General features: G+C 43.3%; 1 pseudogene; it reads right to left on the bottom strand.

Annotated features, from left to right (window-relative positions):
• LOC135588851 (DEAD-box ATP-dependent RNA helicase 57-like) overlaps window positions 1-13715 on the bottom strand; it is a 55769-nt pseudogene that overhangs the window by 5220 nt on the left and 36834 nt on the right.

The following is a 13715-nucleotide window of genomic DNA, read 5'->3' as shown; positions in this document are numbered from 1 at the left end:
TATTAGGGAGCCTCGAACTACCGTTTAAACAATTTCATTTGTATTAGTGCACTACACTGACATATTTATATTCATAATATCGAAAGGATATCCATTACTAAAAAGGAATAAGATATCATGCCTGTTCTGCTTGACAGACAGGCATATTTGATTAATCATGTGAATTTAATGTGCTAGAAATATAAAGATATCAGTTGTACCTCTGAAAAGCTTTGACGAATAGCAAGCAAAATTCCCTTTTTCACTACCGGCAAAAACAGGCTTTTGCTTAATCATCTCGGAGGCAGAATTTCTGTCAAAAGTTGTTCTGTTAGAGATGTATCATCTGAATAAGAAACTGGGAAGTTCATAGTGTAAATACGATTCTACATGCATACTTTCTACCAATGATGATTCGAACTGCATCAACCATAACTGTACTTGCAAGTTTTTCAACAGGAAAACTCACACTGAACAGTGTAGCACTACAGTAATTTTTGAACAGGCTTTGACCACATAATCAATTTGTTCTACAAAACCTAGCTCAAAAAGCTTCAATGCAAGGAGTTTAATTTCGAATGATATCGCTCGGTATGGGCAGTACGTACCGATCCACCAGTAGATTGGTACACGGATCGTTCGCTATCGGGTGGTACCATCGATTAGGGCTATTTCTGCCCTATTACCATACGAAATCGATCGGTGATGGTCGATTTCGACCGTCGTCGCCCGCTACCGGGCGGTATTAGCTGAGGGAGAAGAAAAGGGAGAACTTGGAAATCCGACACCGCTCTCCCTCGACGATCTCGATCTGTCATCGTCCTGTTATGAACGGTCGTCGCACACCCACAACAACTCCGTTCAATGAATCGTTCGTCGCCCTCGTCTACATGTACAACTGCTTAACAGCATGTTTTGGCCTGGTTTTAAGTCCTTTTGCTTGTAAAAATGTAAGTTCGAACAAGTTGCAATGCTATAGTGCGACAGCTTACCGAACCGAGCAAAACAGCCCCAAAACAGCTCTGTTTTCGCGTGCCATAGGTTGTTTTCTGCAGCTTACCGCCGCATGCGAAACGTCAGCCGTCTCAACACCCTAAAACGATCCGGGTGGCACCATGGGGGATGGGGCTTCGGTATAGTGTCGAGCGTTGAACAATATTTCACAAGTTCGCACGTTACCTTGACGGGAACTTGTTGTCGCGCCCGACACCCGGTGAGCAGCTGTTTGTGGACTTGCAGCTATTTGTCAACCCTCTAAAGTCTTTGTTTTCCTCCTCCCCCTCTTTTCTCTTGTGGACGCAAGGTGCTCGCTGAATTTCTTGTAAAGCTTCCCCTTTTTGCGAGACATCGGGACTTGTCCGTCGCTCGTTCTTTGAACTAATCAACTTTCTCTTTTACAGATCCTTCAAGACCTGCGAGAGGTTGCAAGTAGGCTGATCTTTGCGGACGTAAATCGCAAGGGCGAAGCGCGACTTAGGCAACGCAAGCTAAGTTCGCATCTTTGCCGTAAGGGTGCCTCATGACTTAGGCAATTCCAGCTAAGTCCGTGACATTGTAGTATCAGAGCGGGCAACCACTTTGAGTGAGCAGCGAAGAAACTTCGTAACTTTGCCATGGCAAAGCATCGTGGCGAATCAAGCAAGACGGGGCAAGCCGGACCCTTGCCCCAAGCAGCCACAGGTGGGCTGCAAGTGCACACCGGCAAGGCTGTTGCTCTTAGTTCGAGTAGTTTTGAATCCAGTAGCGATAATGAGGAGTCGCAGAGAGCCGGATGGGAGCAATGCGTTTGTTGAACGTCATACAGGGCCAAGTGGGGGAGAACATGAAGACAAGGCTACAAAAAGCAGGAAGTGGTGAGCTTATATACGTAGACATCAAGCTCAATGGCCAAACAACTCATGCAATGGTGGACACAGGCACCGCCCACAACTTTATCGTCGATCGAGAAGCAAAGCGACTTGGGCTGATCTTGGAGAAGAGTCCAAGTTGAATGAAGGCGGTGAACTCGGAGGCCAAGCAAATCTCCGGGTTGGCAAAGGGAGTTCCCATCAAGATCGGAACATGGAGCGGGAGCACAAACATGATGGCGGTGCCACTGGATAACTTCCAAGTGATTCTTGGAATAGAATTTATGCACGCGACGAAGTTGGTGCCAATGCCATTCCTTAACTCCCTTTGTGTGATGGGAGATAACGACCCCTATGTGGTTCCTGTCTCTCGGAGAGGAGCCTGGGAACCCCAACATATATTTGCATTACAACTAAAGAAAGGGGTGCGAAAAGGTGAATTAACATTCGTGGCTGCTATGAAGCTGGAGCCACTCGACGAGAAGGTCATTCATAAACCTGCTGTGGTGGGAACGTCCTAAAAGAGTTCACGACGTTATGCCACCCGAGTTGCCGAAGACTCTTCCGCCACACAGAGGCATGGATCACAACATCGAGTTAGAGTCGGGAGTGAAGCCTCTAGCGAGACCACCCTACCGTATGCCCCCGCCAAAGTTGGCAGAACTTAGAAAGTAGTTAGGTGAACTGCTAAGCGGTGGTCTCATCCGCAGTTCTCTTCCAGAAGAAACAAGATGGGAGCCTCTGACTATGCGTCGATTACCGAGCCCTCAACAAAGTGACGGTAAAGAACAAGTATCCCATCCCGCTCATCGCGGACTTGTTCGACCAGTTGGGCAAAGCCAAGTATTTATTAAAACTCGACCTTCGGTCAGGGTATTGGTAGGTGCGCATTGTTGAAGGCGACGAAGCGAAGACTACCTGCGTGACCATGTATGGAGCGTTTGAGTTCTTGGTGATGCCTGTCGGCTTAACCAACGCTCCGGCCACGTTCTGGACTTTCATGAACAAGCTATTCAAGGAGTATTTGGATAAGTTCGTGGTCGTCTACTTAGACGATATCGTCATCTACAGTCAAACGTTCGAGGAGCAAGTCAAGCAACTTCGGACAATCTTCGAGGTTCTCAAGGAGAACACTTTGTTTGTGAAAAAGGAGAAATGCTACTTTGCTCAAACAAAGATCTTATTCTTGGGGCATCGAATCAGTTATGGCTCTATTTGGATGAAAAAATCGAAGGTGCAAGCGGTTGTGGAATGGCGAATTCCAAAGAAGGTGCCAAAGTTGAGATCCGTCCTTGGCTTCGTTAACTACTATCGACATTTCATAGCAGGGTATTCGAAGCATGCAACTCCACTAACGGAGTTGCTAAAGGAGCAGCCTTGGAAGTGGTCCGATAAATGTGAAATTGCATTCCAAGATCTGAAGGCTGTTGTGTTGGAAGACTAGTGCTTAAATTGCCAGACTATGGGGAGCCCTTTGAAGTCCATATAGATGCTTCAGACTTCGCTATTGGGGGAGTACTCATGCAGGAGGGTCATTCGGTGGCCTACAAGAGCTGTAAACTCAATGAAATCGAGCAACGGTACCCGGTGCACGAGAAGGAGATGACAGCGGTGATCCACTGTCTACGAGTTTGGCGACACTACCTTCTTGGATCGCGATTTGTACTAAGGACGGACAACATCGCTTTGAGCTATTTCTAAACTCAGAAGAAACTCTCCCCAAAGCAGGCACGATGGTAGGACTTCCTGGCTGAGTTTGATATGACAATGGAGTATAAGCCCGGAAAGGCGAATGTCGTGGCCGATGCATTGAGTCGAAAAGTGGAGCGTGTGTATGCCATACAATTGGAGGGCAGAGGCCAAGCAAGTCAGTTGCACTCCAACTTCCTTTCCAGGATTAGGGATGGACTATACAGTGATCCCCAAGCAGAAGCCCTGATATAGCTCATTAAAGAAGGCAAGGCACGATGGTTTTGGGTCCAGGAGGGACTCGTTTGCACCAAAGGGAATAGGGTCTATATTCCTCGAGTAGACAATCTAAGACATGAACTCTTAAGAGAGTGTCACGATTCCCTTTGGGCTGGACACCCAGGCATTCATAGAACCTTAGCTCTCGTGGAGAGGGCCTTCTATTGGCCGAAGATGGAGACTGATGTGGAGGATTATGTTCGAACGTGCCTCACTTGCCAATAAGATAAGGTGGAGCAACGGAAGCCGGTGGGACTTTTAGAACCATTGCCCATACCAAAAAGGTCATGGGAGAGCATTTCCTTGGACTTCATATCAAGCTTGCCCGTAGTAGGGAGACTCGGATCGATACTCATGGTGGTCGATCGATTTTCTAAGTATGCAACTTTCATTGCTGCTCCCCTACACTGTTCAGCAGAGGAGGCGACCAAGCTGATAATGAAGGATATGGTGAAGTATTGGAGAGTTCCGCACAATATCATCAGTGATAGAGACGCTCGGTTCCTGGGACGATTCTGGACTGAGCTATTTAAATTGTTGGGGTCGAAGTTATACTTCTTCACAAGCCTCCACCCCTAGACGGATGACTAGACTGAAAGGATAAACTCGCTCTTAGAGCAATATCTTCGGTACTACGTGAGTGTCAACCAACGAGATCGGATGAAGTTGTTGGACATTGCCCAATTCTCCTACAACTTGCAGTGGAGCTCTGCGTCCAACAAGAGCCCCTTCGAGATCATTACAGGGCAAAAACCGTCAACTCCTTATACCATGGTAATTGGGTATACTGAGAATAGTCTGTCAACCTACCACTTTGCAAGAGAGTGGCACCGAAATACAGATATTGCGCTGGCTTACTTGGAGAAGGCGACAAAAAGATTGAAGAAGTGGGTAGACTTGGGAAGGCGACTGTTAGGACCCTTTTTCTGGGCTTTTGAATAATATTTATTAAGTCTGTTTAGTCCAGTTGTTTATTGAGTCGGTTTGGTTCAGTTAGAGTCAAGTAGAGGTTTATTTAATATTTATTTATTATTAGAGTTCAAGTCCTGATGGACTCTGGGTGGAACTCTATAAACAACTGGACTAAACAGACTCTATAAACAACTATTGCCGCAGCCCCTCGTCGATCGCAGTCGTGCCTCGAGCGTCGTCGCCTTCTAGCCGACCCACCACCACTACCAGCCACCGTGCGGCGATCGACGCTTGCCTCCCAGCCGCCGCTCCCCCTGGCTCGGGCGAGAACGACCGTCGCCACTCCCCTTTGCTATGCTCCCTTGGTGAATGAAACAGGGCAATCCTCCTCTTGTTGCTACGAAGCAGTCGCTGGTTGCCCAGCCAGCAACGACGTCGCTCGTTGCCCAGCCTGCCACCATCGATTCCTATTTTCCACTGTAGCCTCAACCTCGGCAACGCCACCGCAGCCGCCGGTTGCCGCAGCCCCTCGTTGCAGCGGTTGCAGAAACATAGTTTCTTCTGTTGCTGCAGCTCCTCGTCGATCGCAGCCGTGCCTCGAGTGCCGTCGCCTTCCAGCCGACCCACCACCGCTGCCAGCCACCGTGCGGCGACCGCCGCTCGCCTCCTAGCCGCCACTCCCCCTGGCTCGGGTGAGAACGACCGCCGCCACTTCCCCTTGCTGCTCCACCCTACTCGAGGGAGAAGGATCGCGACCCATTGCTTCCCGGCCAGCGGACCAACCCCCTCATCACTTCTACCGTTGGCGATGCTGCCCCCAACTGCGCCACCATCGCTGCCTCCGCTGCCCCCAACCGCACAGCCTCAACCCCGTTGCTCGGCGATCGCCCCTTGGGTAGCAACAACTGCAGCCACATCGACGCAGTTGCCTTCCAACCCCGGCGTTCTCACCCCACGCAGCGATAGAAACAGGGCAGCAACTCTTCCTCCAACGCAGTGACTACAGCACTGCCCTCGACATCCATCTCCTCGGCAACTTCGCATCGACAGTGTTGATGCCCTTGACCGACACCAAAAATAGGAGTTGAGATTTCAGATTTGCAGTCTTACACAATGGCCACTGATAACTCGGTGAAAGCACAAATGGAAGCATTGGAAATCAGAATTGAGAACCGACTGCAAGAAACACTTTCAAAAAGAGCCTACTAGAGAGCCTCAGCAAATTTCAACAAAATTGGGGCTCAAGTTCTACGTTGCACAGATCTGAAAATATAGGAAAAAGGCCCCAAGATTGTGACACAAATTACTCACACATGAAGATGGAATTTCCGAGATGGAAAGATGGAGATCCGACCAATTGGATCTCTAAGGCAGAAAATTTTTTCCATTTTCACAGAGCCCCAGAAGAATCCAAGGTATAAGTGGCCTCAATCCAGCTCGAGGGAGATGCACTCCAGTGGTACGATTGGTATGAAACTTTCCACGGAGTTCCTTCGTGGGAGCAGTTCAAAAGAGGGCTTCTTGTTCGCTTTGGCCCATCCGAATATGAGAATGTTGATTGCTAGCTCGCTAAAATTCATCAAACTTCTACAGTGTTAGAATATCAGAGTAGGTTTGAGAGATTGTCAAATCAAGTAGAGATTGGTCAGACCAACAACTTCTGGATACATTTATTGAAGGGTTTATTCTAGAGATCCGGTGTGAAGTTAAGGCTCGTTAACCCCGTACTATGATAGCTGCGATCTCATTTGCAAATCTACATGAGAAAAAAATTAGCAAGGAAAGATCAACAAGGGGTTTGTATTATGATGAAAAATGAAGTATGGAGCACCGATGTAAACAAGGGCAACTTCTGATGATTGAACCAATTGGAGAGGAACCGAAAGCTAAGAATGTGGACTCCGATCATGAAGGTATAAATTCTAATGAAGATGTTGGACCTACTATACATACAATGCATGCATTAGTCGACTACTCTAACCCGCAAATTATGGAAGTTGGCGAAACTCTGGAACATCAGCCTGTTATAGTTTTGATTGATACTGGTAGCACTAACAATTTTATGGACAGTGAGACTGTTGACCGATTGGCCCACCACATTGAAGACTAAAGGTTCAAAGATAAAATTGATTATACAAGGCCAGAAGTTTCATGCAATGATTACTACACTAAAAGACCGACCCGTTGCTTACACTATCAAAAAGTGGAGACCATACTAACTTGATCAACGGGTTGTGATGCGTTGCAGATAGTCTATGGCTAGTGCTGAAAGAGAAGCTCCCCGAGATTAATGCTGCTTAGCCTTGAGGACAAGGCTGATTTGAAGAGGGAGGAACTATTAGGACCCTTTTTCTGGGCTTTTGAATAATATTTATTAAGTCTGTTTAGTCCAGTTGTTTATTGAGTCGGTTTGGTTCAGTTAGAGTCAAATAGAGGTTTATTTAATATTTATTTATTATTAGAGTTCAAGTCTTGATGGACTCTGGGTGGAACTCTATAAATAGGGATGTAACTGCTTCTTTTCAGTTATATATGAAAAATACTATTTTGTCTTTTGACAAACTCTAGGAGGTCAATCCCCTCGAAGCGATCAAGGAGGCCGATCCCCTCGAAGTGATCATCCCTTTCTCTTTTCTTTTTTACGTTAAGACTTTAGGGTCTTATCATTTGGTATCAACGCGACGATAAGACCTTTAGGGTCTTATCAGTGACCACAAGAGTTCAAGATCGGCGATTTGGTGTTGGTCAAGCTCCAACCAGCATCACTCCAATTCTTTAGGAACAAAGTAAATAAAGGATTGGTGCGCAAGTATGAAGGGCCCTTCCCAATTATCAGTAGGGTGGGCAATGTCTCCTACAAGTTGCAGCTACCGACGTGGTTCAAAATTCATAATGTTCTTTATGCCAACAACTTGAAAGCCTACCACTCGGATCCGCAAGATGCTTCCCGAAGTGTTCCAACTTCGCTACCCCCCACCACAGCCTCCTACGAAAAGTGAGTTGAAACCATTTTAGCGAATCGCAAGATAAAGCTACCCATTGGAGCTAAGCATACTGTGTACTTAGTGAAGTGGCGAAAGCTTCCCCGAACTAAAGCTAGTTGGGAGACTGAAGATGCCCTATGACATGAAGAAGCAATCATCAACTATTAACAAGCATCGACGAGGGCGTCGACAGTTTGAGTGGGGGAGAATGTCACGAACGATCGTCGCGCACCCGTAATAACTCCGTTCAACGAACTGTTCGTCGCTCTCGTCTATATGTACAGCTGCATGGCATCATGTTTTAGCTTGGTTTTAAGTCCGTTTGCTTGTAAAAATGTTAGTTCGAATAAGTTGCAGCGCTACAGTGTGACCACTCACCGAATCGAGCAAAACAACCCCAAAACAACTCCATTTTCGTGTGTCATGGGCTGTTTTCTGTAGCCCGTTGCCACACGTGAAATGTCAGTCATCTCAGGACCTTGGAACCACCTGGGTGGCACCATGGGGGATGGAGCTTCGGTATAGTGTCGGGCGTTGAACAATCTTTCGCAAGTTCGCACGTTATCTTGACGGGAACTTGTTGTCGCACTCGGCACCCAGTGAGCAATTGTTTGTGGACTTGCAGCTATTCGTTCAACCCTCTAAAGTCCTTGTTTTCCTCCTCTCCCTCTTTTCTCTTGTGCACGCAAGGTGCTCGCTGAATTTCTTGTAAAGCTTTCCCTTTTCACGAGACGTCGGGACTTGTCTGTCGCTCGTTCTTCGAACTAATCAACTTTCTCTTTTACAGGTCCTTCGGGACCTATGAAAGGTTGCAAGTGGGCTAATCTTTACGGATGCAAATTGCAAGGGCAAAGCACGACTTAGGCAATACAAGCTAAGTTCGCGTCTTTGTCACAAGGGTGCCTCACGATTTAGGCAAAATAAGCTAAGTTCGCGTCTTTGCCGCAAGGGTGCCTCACGACTTAGGCAAGTCCAGCTAAGTCCGTGATAATCCTCTTTCGTCGGATGCTGCAGATGAGATGTCACCTTCTCGTTTGAGGCGACAAGGCATCGGCATCGTCGGTGACTTCTCATCCGCGCAGGGAGAAGAAACCGAGCAGAAGAAACGAGGCGACGTCGCCTTGATGACGTCACCCTATTTTCGCGGGGAGAAGAAACCTGGCGACGTTTCTTCTCCCCATGCGAGTAGAAGAAACGAGGTGACGTCGCCCTTTTTTTTATTTTTTTATTATATATATGTATATATATATATACACACCGAGTGATACGCTAGAACGTATCGCTCGTTATACTCGTATCGTATCGAGCTAAGCTCGATACTCCATGATATGAAATTACGAACCTTGCTTTCATGTGCCTTCTCTAATCCCTGTAAGATAACGACTTCACAAACTCGAATTTGCATATTGTGATTAAAATAGAAATGGTCTAAATTCCTGTATTTTGTATAGAGATAATAAATCAGTTGTGATTGCTATTCTGAAAAAACACCATTTTCCTGCTCCAATCCCACGTTCTAACATCCTGCACCTGTCCAAGTTTTCTAGTAAACAGAGTTGGCTGATCATAACAACATTCAATAGAGATCTTAATGCATTTATACATGCTATTGTATTCTCACAACAGTCCTATTCAACTACTCTAACCTCCCAATACATTTTCTTTTAACCAAGCATAAAGTAAAACAGTATTTGCTATGACTACCAGCTAATTTTGTACCACATCAGCTCAATTCTAGCATGAAACAGAGAAGCATAATTCTGCTTCCTATGCATATAAGTGCATCCATGGCATATATACTGGTGCATGCTACCACATGGTGGCATGAGCATGGTTGATGCATGCTAACAGAACACCATAAAGGTCACTGGCATGGCGGTAGGCCTACATCATGTAAGCAAATAAAACAGAGAAAGAATAATTGATATACAGACAAATGGGAAGGCATTAAGAATAAACAGATAAGAATATCCTCATCTTCAAAGAGGTGAGTGTTGCCATGATGACAAAAAACATATAATTACATTAATATTTCTCACCAACAAAATCTGGTTGTGATCTGAGCTTCATAATCAATTTTAATAGGCCCAGAAGAAGAGCAGACTCCGATTTATGTGATTTGAAACACAACAAACCTAGAGATCTATGCATATCTTTTATGTTCCAATTTTTGATATTTGCTAGTTCATAGCATAAAAAAGTGCGGAATGAATTTACTATAAACAGGACATACAAAGTTTTTTTAGTTCATACCGACTCAAGTCAAGCTTCCTTTTGCAAATAGCAAAGTCCAACCGGAGAGGAGTGGATATGATTATATCACGGCAATTTTTCAAAATCACCAAATCTGTAGAGCTCCTTAGTCATTAACTGGATGTAAAATTTCCTCCCCGTAATTCTCTAGTTGGGCAGAGAACAACAGCTTGGACACTATTCTTTAACCCTGGCTAATAACAGTAAGAAAAACTTAAACTAATGCAAAGTAAAAGACTGACAAGATGGTAGTCCATGTATAATAATGATACCTTAATCTTCATGAGCATTGGACATAAAAATGCCAATGTCTTGCCAGAACCAGTTGCTGCACATGCAAAGCAGTCCCTCTTCTGAAATATGTAAAACCATGATATGTTAGTCCTGAACTATTCAGATAATGATAATATTGTAACAGCTTAGAGAAATTAGTTCAGCAGTAAAAGAGTAAATTTTCTAAAGTTCAATAAAAGATAGACATAGAGAGAGAATGGGGGAAGGAAAGACAGAGAAGCAAAATTTAAGGCATACAGAAAGGAGTACTGGAATAGCCTGCCTCTGAATAGGTGTAGGCTCTCGAAAACCAAGTTCAGAAAAGTTACGCAAAATATATGGTTTGCAGTTATACCTGCACACAAAATCAAAAATTCAAGAACTTAGAAATTCGGCAAGAAAACTGCAACTGTATAAAAGGATGAACTAAAAAAGAAACATGCTGGAAATGTGATTTGTTCTATTTGACAACATATAGTCACATAATTATTACTATGAAGTAGTACATTTCAGCGCTATAGGTACCCATATGTAAGGAATTTACAAGAGCACAAGATACCAAAGACAGAGAAGAGGCCAGATAATCCCCAAAACAATGAAAAATGACAGTATGATATAGCAAGTCCTTGTTATAGATATTATATTGTTCTTATTTATTATTCCTTACAATATTACTTCTATAGGTACAGAAACATCTTGGATAAACACATCAATTATGGAACCCTGTGCAATAAACTCTGGAAGAAAATAAAATGTCAAAATACTGATGATGCAAAAACAAAGAAAAAACATTATTGATTTTGTTTGATCAACCATCTAACACGATGACATTGTCATTCAGCCTCAACTCTGGAGGTTACCAAAATGAAGAATCAATCTCTATCGTCAACTAGCAATAGTGATTAGCAGCAGATGAAACGACATTGTCTGTTTTCTTTGCTTTTTTTGACAGAACTATTAAAGGTAAAACTAAGAACCATTATGTCTCTTTCTTTTGTTTCAAGCTAATAAGATAAAAATTCTACAGTAAGGATGTGAGGATTAAACATCTGAAGACATTGTTCAGTATATTGGTTCAATGGTAGCAAATATTTTATGCAGTAACTGATGGTCATGATAGTCTATGATCATCATGTCTTTAATCCTAAAGAGCTTAAATAAAGGCAGGACAAAAAGATAATGGTTGTGAACCTCCTTAATCAAAGAATAAACAGGAAATGTCGCTGCTGCCTGCATTGCACAAATATAGGACACCACAGAGCTTGCCACATGCGATCAGCTCAAGGTCTGGACATGTATTATGATATTGAGATAATATAAACTAAGGATTTGAATTCAGCCAGTAACATGTTCATACTGGCTGGGCTGCTCAGGGGCACGAGTGCATACAGAATATGCTATGCACTGATGCCACTACATAGGCCAGTATGAGAACGTTCAGCATGTACCATCAAAAAATTTGTGCCAAAAGCCAAGCAACAGTGTGCTGCAAGTTGATCTCTAAACAAGGATTCTCCATATATGGGATCTCACCTTGAGCTTAGCTCTGCAAAACTCTCAAGCGGGGGAAGAACACCATGTCCCGAAATGTGAAATCCATACTTCTTACGCAGAATAGAAGCTTTCTGAAGCAGGAAACAAAAATTTTAAGGTATGAAAACAAAAAAGAATCATTCAACAAAAAATAACAAAACTAGACCAAAATCACCTCAATCTCCTTTTCCACGTCCTTCTTCATCTCAGCAGAAGTAACCTCCAAAGCATTTCTTTCTAGAATAGAGGACAAAGACTCGGAACTCTTGAACACACTGAACCCCTCCACAGCATCTCATACACCAAATCCCAAACAAGATTATGACATGTAAACGAAGCTCGCATCACACAAAAGGTGCGTGTAGGTAAGCCAGAGATGCAACCAGAAGAGTCCTTATCCTTGCACATTCGCTTCTTCTCCTTCTTGTTCGCCTTCACCTTCAGCAAGGTGTCCGGCGCTGCATCCGCTATGCCCTCAAGATCATCCGGTTCTTTCTTCGGCTGCTGCAACAAAGAACAAAGATTCAAGGATTAAAGTCAATCCAAACAGGGAATTGGTTCATAGACCAGCACAAAATCGGTTGTAATGGTTGTCCAAGTATCTTATATTGCCAACTAAAAGGGCTCTTTAGCAGATGTATAATAGTCTATGTAAAATAGAGTAGAAAGACATCTGTAAACCAAAGAAGAAGGTAGGAACAATATGTCATACCATAGAAGAGGTTTAGGAACATCATTGTCTTGCATAATTACCAAAATTAAAGTTATGGCTTTTGTTCTGACAACAAATAGTGAGAAAATGTCTTCAGCTAGTGAAGGTGAAACAAAGGTAGAGGAAGCTGACGGACAGTGCTTCAGCAACTGCAGTGCTTGTAATTTAAAGTTTCAGTAATGATTGTGAAAGGTCTAAGAAGAGTAAACAGACAAAAAACCAAAAACCAAAAACCAATAAATTTCATTACCTTCCTCCATGCATAGCCTCTGTTGGTTTTCTTTTGAGCTTTATCAACACAATAAAGATGGACTTTGGAAAAAACTAATATGCATGTTTCTAAGTCATTCAAAATTGAGGAAAAATTTAAATCCATGAATGCAAATTAGTAATTGCAAAGATAAGTCTAGTTTGTACAAAACAGGAAAGCAAGTGTATTCATGCTATCAATGTAATCAACATCTACGGAAACAGGCAAGCCCTCTACAACTAATTGATCTAGATTCAATATGCTTGAGTAAAGGCAAATTCACTTTATTCTTCTTCAAGTAATCTCCTGAATAAGACCCAAATAATATTTATTGTTTTTCTCCTGCCCTAAGGTAACATTTTCAGCCTTTTCTTTTGGTACATTTCATAAACAATTTAGAAAAAAAAAGTTGTGTTGTGCTTATATATTCTGAAGGACAATTTGTTAACCTGATATCAGTAGGCATAATGAAAAGCAAACTCAATTAGATTGCCTAAATATTTAAATCATCATGATATATTACTCAAAAGTACGATGAATATGCAATGTCTTGAATAAGATTATCAAACCAGGTGATGACTCCCAAACAAACCAGCCTATTGCAATATTCCAAGAATCCAAATACCAATAGGCATTGGCTGGCTCCCAATATATGAGACACCACATTTGACAACGATCAAAGTTGCAACCACTTAAACCAAGGTTCGTAATTTCGTATTGTGTCAACATTTTGAGCTTTGCTCAGTACGGTACAGTATAGGTGTACCGAGTGGTATACCAGGGTGTACTGCTCGGTACATATATATATATATATATATATATATATATATATATATATATATATATAAAATAAAATTTAATATATAAAATATAAAAAAAATAAAAAAGGAGACGTAAGCTACCTCAGTGATGTCGCCTCCTTTTCTTCTCCTTGTGTTAGACGAGGAGAAGAACGCGGTCTTCTCCTCATATGCAGCGTTTGGCAAAGACGTTGAAGGCCGCAG

Source organism: Musa acuminata, chromosome BXJ1-8 (assembly GCF_036884655.1).
Source record: "Musa acuminata AAA Group cultivar baxijiao chromosome BXJ1-8, Cavendish_Baxijiao_AAA, whole genome shotgun sequence".
NCBI classification, from domain to species: Eukaryota; Viridiplantae; Streptophyta; class Magnoliopsida; order Zingiberales; family Musaceae; genus Musa; species Musa acuminata.
Note: the sequence above shows the minus strand (reverse complement) of the source record. Positions and strands in the feature narration are given on the sequence as shown.